This window comes from Bombyx mandarina, chromosome 03 (assembly GCF_030267445.1).
Source record: "Bombyx mandarina strain Sakado chromosome 03, ASM3026744v2".
Taxonomy (NCBI): Eukaryota; Metazoa; Arthropoda; class Insecta; order Lepidoptera; family Bombycidae; genus Bombyx; species Bombyx mandarina.
In genome coordinates this window covers 15101487-15111466 of record NC_143210.1, presented here as the reverse complement: position 1 = coordinate 15111466, position 9980 = coordinate 15101487, and positions in this window count along the sequence as shown.

The window sequence follows — 9980 nt, the reverse complement described above, 5'->3', positions numbered from 1 at the left end:
ACGACTCTTGCTAGGGTTCGTGTTAGCAACATCGTCAGGTTTGAGCCCCGTGAGCTCACCTACTAAAGTTAGGGTTACGCTGACATAGCCTCTCAAGGCTCTCAGCTTAGGTAGGAAAAAAAAAACTGACGAATCTACAATAATATATTTGACTGTTACTCTGATTGTGAAATGAAAAATATTGAAAATATCGAACTAAATATGCAGTAGGTTTTAATTAAATTTTAAGTCTTTATATGGATTGTATCCCTCTCAGAGGCAAGTTATTTACTTAGGTACGAGAAGGACGCCAATGACATAAAATGTAGGCAGGTATTGAGTTTTATTATTGTAAATATTCTCCAATAAGCTCTTGTTTCCTAATGACAATAAAACTGAGTATTTTCTAAGTTACAGAAGGCGGTTGTAACAAAATTGATTTTAAACAAACATGGTCACGAACATAACAATTATTACTTAAAAATATCGGGAGCTCATTTCGTATAATACACTGGTTAATATCCCGTTTCAATTAATAATTGTTATGGTTGTAACATCTCTATATTATACAACTAGCGACCCGCCCTCGCTTCGCTTCGGAAACATTAAAACACACAAAAACCAAAAAAATTAAATAAAAAAAGAATTAAAAAAAGTAGCCTATGTTCATCAGGGACAATGTCGGCTTCTAATGGAAAAATAATTTTTCAAATCGGTCCAGTAGTTTCGGAGCCTATTCGAAACAAACAAACAAACAAATTTTTCCTCTTTATAATAATATAAGTATATAAGTATAAGTATAAGTATAGATGACATTATTCATTTTGACATTTTTCACTGGTGGTAGGAACATTTGTGAGCCCGCGCGAATAGGTACCACCACCCTGCCTATTTCTGCCGTGAAGTAGTAATGCGTTTCGATTTGAAGGGTGGGGAAGCCGTTGTAACTATACTTGAGACCCTAGAACTCATATCCCAAGGTGGGTGGCGCATTTACGTTGTAGATATCTATGGGCTCCGGTAACCACTTAACACCAGGGGGGCTGTGAGCTCGTCCACCCATCTAGGCAATAAAAAAAAGTTCCATATTAATGGATATGAAAATGTCAGTCATTTAATACGATCATTCATTGACAGTTCGGGTGTAATCGTATTCCGATAAAGATCCGAGTTTTCCCTAAGGAAAGTAATTTCTCACTACATCTACGTGTATACGTGAGTGTAGTGTTCGCTCACACGGCCCACACACACATAGACACCCTCCAAACCCTACGAGTACAATCCCGCTTTTGCAGGTTAGCCGTCGGAGCTCCGGAGCTCGTGAGGAACGTTGATCTACACGACGACCTGGGCCTCGAATCGATCCGCAAACACATGAAATCAGTGTCGGAACGGTACTTCGATATACGGCTATGCTTCATGATAATCGTCTTATCGTTGCCACCGCTGACTACTTCCCGAATCCTGATCACGCAGGAGCCAGTCACCGTCGACGCCTTAGACACGTCCTTACGGATCCATCAGATACAATAACCTTTGCATGCAACGCCTTCATCTCAAACAATAGGAGCAGGTTTAGGGACAATCTAACCCATGCATTAGCCCGCTGAGATTCTCACCGGATCTTCTTAGCGGGTCGCGATTCCAATCCGGTAGTAGATTCATTCGCGAAGCAGCAGCTCTTGAGTTGTTAGGTCCCCTTCGGAGGCGCTCGGGTAGCTGTTAGCAAATCCCACCCCTCCTGGCTGAGCCTTTGCTCGCCCACATGTCCAGGTTAAACTGGAAATGCCTTCGGGCCACAAAAATATTGTATAACGTGTCGCGCGATGGCCCAGTCATCTCTCTCGCTCTCTTGTGTGTTTAGTTTCATTTTAATTTTTTATAGCTCACGCCGAGCACGAGCACGCTGTAACAAAAACAATTTGCATTTACGAGATGTTTACGGAAGTTCTCATCTTCTCTTTTGTTTTAATTTAATAACAATCTAGTGAATTATCTTGTAGGTACTTTATTCTCTTCGAAATTATTTTTTTAGAAATTAATTATGATTTTTTTTTTTTTTTTTATTGCTTAGATGGGTGGACGAGCTCACAGCCCACCTGATGTTAAGTGGTTACTGGAGCCCATAGACATCCACAACGTAAATGCGCCACCCACCTTGAGATACAAGTTCTAAGGTCTCAAGTATAGTAACGACGGCTGCCCCACCCTTCAAACCGAAACGCATTACTGCTTCACGGCAGAAATAGGCAGGGTGGTGGTACCCACCCGCGCGGACTCACAAGAGGTCCTACCACCAGTAATTACGCAAATTATAATTTTGCGGGTTTCATTTTTATTACACGATGTTATTCCTTCACCGTGGAAGTCAATCGTGAACATTTGTTGAGTACGTATTTCATTTGAAAAATTGGTACCCGCCTGCGGGATTCGAACACCGGTGCATCGCTCAACACGAATGCACCGGACGTCTTATCCGTTAGGCCACGACGACTACAATTGAATATGAAATATGAAATAAGAAATATGAAATTATAAGTTTTGTTTTTGTGGTATATTTGGTGTTTTAAAAACGTTATTTCGGTTTTGTACAGATTCATTAGTTTCAGAGAGTTTTCAAACGTATTTCATAGTAAGTATTTCTTATTAAATGTATTGGTTTGTGGTTAGCTTGGTACCAGTTGCAGACGATCTTTGGAGTCGAGCTCGCAGTATGTGCTTTGGCAGTTGCAGCCACATGATGGCGCAGGTGTCATCGTACACTTATTTTTTTAATGAAGGATTACTGGTGGCCCGGAAGCCTTTCCAGTTTCTGCAGGACAGGTGGGCGAGCAAAGGCTCACTCAGGGAAGGAATTTATTAACAGCTGCCCGAACGCCTTCGGAGGAGACCTAACAACTCAAGAGCAGCTGCTTCGCGAATGAATCTACTACCGGATCGGAATCGCGACCCGCTAGAAGATCCGACCAGAAACTCAGCGGGCTGATGTATCGTACCTTAGTAAATGATAATAGATTTCATGTAACGGTTTTAACTAACATGAATAACAAAGTAGACTATTAGGCAGGGCGGGTGTTAATTAGAACTTGACCATTATATTTTGGCGCTGCGGTGTCTCGTGCGACCGAGAGTTTATACGTGATTTACAATTAGAATATATGTTTACTGCTGCTGCTAGTATTATGAAGTGATCCAGCGAGGATAAGCTCCACTACCCCATTGAATTGAAACTTGGAGTTCATATCTCAAGTGTTAGGCCCGCACAGTGGCAGCCGTCAGGCGACCCTCGAGCACGTTTCCACCGCCGCCCCGCAAGTCATGACTACTCCATTCACACCGCTCACAACTCCTACTCTCGAATAATATTAAAACTATTGTTTGAATGAAGAAATAACAAACTCGAGCCGAATGAAATCAAGAAGCCCACCGGAGCGAGCCGTCGCGTGCCGGCGCCGAGAGCACGGTGTAATGAAATCTCCATAAAAATTGTAGAATTAAGAATGAGCGCCACAAAGAGTAAATAAATTCGTGTCTCGTACTGAAAGCGATTGTCTGATCGACTCCGCCGACCGCCAATGAGATTCGGATAGTTGTAGAGTTGAACGCTGTAACTCACATTATTTTGATATAAAAACTCAACTTTCACGTATATTATATATAAAATCAAATGTGATTCGCTTAAAATACATTTTCCCAAAAAATCTAAACATATGGTCAAAGTTACAAAATCACACACAGGAAAAAGATATACGTATTTTCAATCAAAACTTGAGCTTTTCATGTGCATTCTTGTTTTAATTGCCCACGATAGATAATTATGAAGATATGGTTCGTCTGATAGGCAATGCTTGTCGTCGCTCATGGAAATCAGATATGTCATAGACACAGCCAAGCCACAAACTATCCTAAATTATATGTCTGTAGTTTTTGTAGTATGTAGCTATCACCCCGTAATGATTTCGCCCGACGTAATGCTTCATATTTTTCTAGAAGCATCACTTCATTATAGAAAGGTGATGATGAAGTCCTTATCTTATCACGAATTAGCTACCATAACAACGAAAATGTTTCATTTTGTATTTTGCTATTTACCACGTTTATATCGCGCAGTGTGTCCGTGTAGCTCCCGCCCCGCCCTCGCCTCCTCACCTCCCTCGAGACCTGTAACGAACCTCACCTCAACAAATTGGAGGCGCCGAGTTAAATGCTGACTGCCACTCGTCACAGCTTAAATACATTATTCTTCTACTACTTCATCGATCCCTTTTATACTCCGGTTTCAGAAATTATGTAAAAAACGAACAAATTCAGACTGTGTACAAATTAGTGAGTACGTGATTAGTTACATATACAAAGTCAGGTCATAAATTCTGTCACATGTTTAATGTAAAATAATTGAAACAAGTTTATTCATTATGTAACCATTCATATACCAAAATAAACTTAACAAAACATAGATTCTTATGACATTAAAGTTTATTCAAAATGACCTCCGTGATTTTGAATACAGGCCTTCAATCTGCGCGGCCAGTCGTCTATCGCAGCACGAACGAGGTCCATGTCAATATCGGCGGCTGCCTTAATCAAGGATGTCTTGAGTGACTCCAAATTGGGATGAGGCTTTGAGCACGCCTTTTCCTCCAAGTGTTGCCATATCTTGTAATCTAACGGATTCAAATGTGGACTGGAGGAGGGCCAGTCTTCGTGCCGGATGAAGTCGATTTGTAGTGTGTAAGTCAGTTCAGTATAATTAAAGTCGTCGCACAGACAATACGTGTTTTAATCAACAACATCTAGGCCCCACACCTCATGGCGACCCTGCCTTGCGCAATCACCTAGGTACCGGGCGACGGCGCGACGGACAAATACGCGAGATCAGCGAATTCCTGTGTGCCTCAGTGCACGAAGTTAATATTTTTGAATTATAAAAGTTATAAAACAAAGACAATGACGCCAACCACTGCACCGACAACGTCGTTTGAAGACGATCAACAGAAATTTTATATTAAAATTATATACAATGGGCAACGGAAACAATAAGCAAGAGATAAAGGAGGTGATTGTTGGAGAAAATACTATGATAGAGTCTCATATCGAGAGGAACAACATCATATTGCTGTCGGCCTTGGGAATAATAATACTTGTGATTTTCGCTGTACTTATGAAAAAAGTACTGGACAAACAGAAGAAATGGATAGATAAAAGAATTAATACTGAGTTTATAAGAAGAATGCGTATGCGGCTGTCCAAAAGGATCCATGGCGAAGGAGAAGGAGTTGAGGATGTGTAGTGCTTTTATTATTATTATTTTTTTATTATCTTTTTTTTTCTGTGAGCTATAAAGCTAAAAGTGCTATGGTTGTGTTTTGTGTGCTACTTACTACGATTCCAGAACAAGGTTCCGTCACGGTTTTTTTTTAATGAACCTTAAGTTTAGTTTATAATTAGTGCGTATATTTTAATCTCAATTAAAATTTATGGAAGAAAATGTAGAACAAATCTTATGTGGGTTAACTGACATACAAATTTATTTAAGAAAATTGGGCTCTAAGAGAAAACAATATAAAAATGTAGATGAAAAAATATTAAAGGCTAAAAAGCTATATTCTTCTTATAAAAATATTGTCCGAGCATAAAATTTCGTTAGAATTAGATGAACTTATACTTGAAGTATTAAAGGAAAAAATTGAATTAGCTTACTCAAAAATTCTTACTTATAGTACTGAATCTAACTTAAAATATAATAATTTTGACAAAATGGAAACCTTTGAGATAAGAACAGCAACATCATTAATTCCTATAATGGATGGTTCTGAAGAAACAACAGAAAAAATTATTGACACTACGGAATTATATAGTGATTGCTTAAAAAATAAAGATCAAGTAAAGTTACCAATATCTTTCGTGTTAAAAACCAGACTTGCTAAATGTGCTAAGTTAAAATTAAAAAGTGAATATAATGATATAGAAAGTCTCGTAAAAGACATGAAATCTTATTTGCTTACAAAAAAATCTGCAAATTCAATGCTTTCTCAAATAAATAACTTAAGTCAAAATAATATGTCTATCAGCGAATATGGAAATAAATTATCAGAATTATTCATAGGCCTGACTATCGCACAAGCTGACGGTAACGAAAAAGCATGTGAAATACTAAGACCTATAAATGAAAAACTTGCAATCAAAAGATTTTCTGATGGGTTAAGAAATAGGCGATTAAGTACTATTATTTCAGCACGCAACTATTTGGACCTAAAAGACGCGGTGCGAGCAGCGGAAGACGAGGAGTTGGCTCAACCTTCATCATCTAGCAATATTTTCAACATGAGAGGTAGGTCAAATAACAGATATAATAACCGGGGAGGTCGAACTAATTATTACAAGAACAATTTTAGTCTCACAAAACCATTCGGATATGGTAATTATGCCACAGTTAATAAATATAATAATTTTAAACAAGAACATTTCAATAATAATTCTCGTGGTGGATATTACCGTGGAACAAGTAATAACAGGGGAAATAATTATAATTATTCATCAACAAGATATTATCGTGGTAGAGGAAATCCTAGAAGTTTACAACATAGAATGTTTCCGGTTCAATTGTGTGGCAATACGGAAACACAAAAAGAAAAATTAGAAAATGAAAATCAGTTTTTTCGGTGTTAAATATTTTAATATTCTGACTTGTAATGAAAATGTTAGATACGCTCATTTTAATGTTAATAATAACAAATGTACATGGCTAGTAGATACTGGAGCATCGATTTCAGCAGTTACCAAGAGAGTATTAATGGAACAAATTCCACTATTTAAATACAACATCGAAATAAATGGTATTGGGGGAAAAACTCAATCTGAAGGATTTGTCTATTTATCTTTATATGATCAAAATGGAACTTGCTTTAATCATAAATTTTATTTGTTTGATAAATTACCCTGTAAATCAGAAGGAATACTTGGGCTAGACTTTTTATCAAATTTTGATTCACATATTGACTTAGAAAATAATATATTAAAATTACGTAATGTACATGAGTGTACCGTACCACTTTATACGACACCTACTATTTCTTTTAACTATCTATACTTTAACTATCTGACGGTACCTGCTAGGAGTGAATCAATCCATTATATACAATTACAGAATAATAGATTGAACCATGATATCGTTGTTTTACCAAAACAACTACAAGAAAATTTGTACTTAGCAGCTTTAATAGTTAAACCTGTAGATAATATTATACCGATTAAAATATTGAATACCGGTGAGGAATTAATTACTATACCAACTTTTCAGCCAGAAGTACATTCGTTAAATGAATATCAAATCTGTCAATTTACTGCATGTAAGTCGAATGCAGATCGAGCTAGTACTTTTTTATCAGCATTGAACTTAGATCACTTACACTTTACAGAACGGACGACTATAGAAACCATTTGTTCCAAGTATAGCGATATATTTTATTTACCAGGAGAAAAGCTTACAACTACTAATGCATACGAACATAACATTTATTTAAAATCAAATGCCAATCCTATTTATACAAAACCATATAGATTACCTAATAGTCAAAAACCAGAAATAGGTAAACAAATTAAGCAAATGCTAAAAGACGATATTATAGAAGAAACTCAAAGTGAATGGTCAAGTCCTATTTTACTTGTACCAAAAAAGTCCGAGAATACTAATAAAAAGTGGAGATTAGTTATTGATTACCGTAAATTAAATGAAATTATTCAAGACGATAAATTCCCATTGCCTAATATAACGGACATTTTAGAATCTCTTTCCGATGCAGTTTATTTTAGTCATTTAGACCTAAGCCAGTCATATTACCAAGTGACCTTGAGTCCAGAGTCTAGAAAACTTACGGCATTTACAACTAATACGGGACAATACCAAGACAATGAAAAGAATGCCAATGGGTCTTAAAACCAGCCCTAGTTCTTTTTCAAGAGCTATGACTATAGCTATGTCAGGATTAAACTATGAGAAATGTTTTATCTATCTTGATGATTAGGACGAAAGTTAGAAAGTCACAATAAAAATTTAATTAATGTTTTTGAAAGACTTCGAAAGGTAAATTTAAAATTAAATCCCAATAAATGTAATTTTTTAAAACAAGAATTATTATATTTAGGTCATACAGTATCAGCAAAAGGAATTTTACCTGATAAAAACAAAATTAAAATAGTTGAGAATTACCCTAAGCCTAAAAATACAGATGAAGTAAAACGCTTTGTTGCATTTTGTAACTACTATAGAAAGTTTATTAAAAAATTTGCCGAGATAACTATTCCATTAAATAATTTATGTCGTAAAAACGTGCCTTTTGTTTGGTCTGATGAATGTGAAAAGTCATTTCAAATTTTGAAAAAATTGTTAATATCACCACCCGTTTTACAATACCCAGATTTTGCGAACAAAAATGAGTTTATTCTGCAAACAGACGCTTCAGGTATTGCTGTTGGAGCAGTACTTTGCAATAAAGATATGCGACCGATTGCTTATGCAAGTCGACCTTTAAACAAAGCAGAAAGAAGTTACCAAACAATAGAAAAGGAATTAGTAGCAATCGTGTGGGGAATAAAGTACTTTAGACCATATCTTTTTGGTAAAAAATTCACAATTATGACTGACCATAAACCGTTAATATATTTGTTTGGAATGAAAGATCCGTCAAGTAGATTACTAAAACATAGATTAACATTAGAACAATACGATTTTAATATCACTTATATTAAAGGAAAAGATAACTGCGTAGCGGATGCATTGTCTAGGTTACCAACAAATTTGGACGAATTAAAATGTATGAACTCAATATTGTTAACAGTAATGACTAGAGCACAAAAGAAAAAAATAAGCGACGTGGAGGATGATACAGAAACTCATATCAATAGCAATGACACGGACAATCGGACTGATCACCCGAAAGTTGTGGAATTGTTGCGGATACCGAGTGACGCTGTCGAGATGGTTTTAGCAGAAGGAAAGGAAATCAGTAGATTAAAGAAACAAAATAATATAAATGTAGAAACCGAGTGTTTTGCATTTTCTCAAAGTAAGAAAACGTTATACATTAACCTTAATTTCAAAGCGCAATACACGCGAGCCGTTTTTGTGAAGAAATTAAGTCAATTTTGTAAAAACGTCGACGTAGATAAAATATGTATAATAAAAGGAAATAATAACGCGTTATTTATTAAAGACTTAGTAGACGAGATTAAAAATGACGAAATGTGGACCGGTCCACGCATTTGTATTTTGCAAGGTGTTGAAATAATTAATGACGAAAATGATAAAGGGTTTATTATTAATAACTATCACTTACTGCCCACAAGTGGTCATGCTGGTGTGCGCAGAATGATTAATAACATAAAAAGGAAATATTACTGGCCAGAAATGGAGAAAGATGTTAGAGAATTTGTAAGTAAATGCGATAAATGTCAATTTTCAAAGCATTCAAGAAATACTAAGGAGCCTATAGTAATAACAACCACAGCTTCGTATGCTTTTGAAAAAGTTTTCTTAGATTTAGTTGGTCCATTGGATAAAGATATAGATAATAATAGTTATATACTTACATTACAGTGCGACATTACATTACATTATGTTTAGCATTAATTGAATTTTATTATTATTAATTAAAAAAAATGTTTAGATTATTATTATTTTTTCTTTTTTTTTCTTGTACCCCTGTGGTGTAGTGTGTAAGTCAGTTCAGTATAATTAAAGTCGTCGCACAGACAATACGTGTTTTAATCAACAACATCTAGGCCCCACACCTCAGATTTCACGCGCCGCCAGCCAGTCTTGTGTGCTCTTCGCTCTATGAGCTGGCGCCGAATCTTGTTGGAATACCCAGTGCCTGTTATTGAACATGGTATGAGAAACAGGTTCCACAAGGTTCGTCAGGACTGTATTTTGATACACAACTGCATTCGTTTTTACACCTTTTTCACAAAAATGTACCTCTGTTAAGCCCCAATAAGAAACT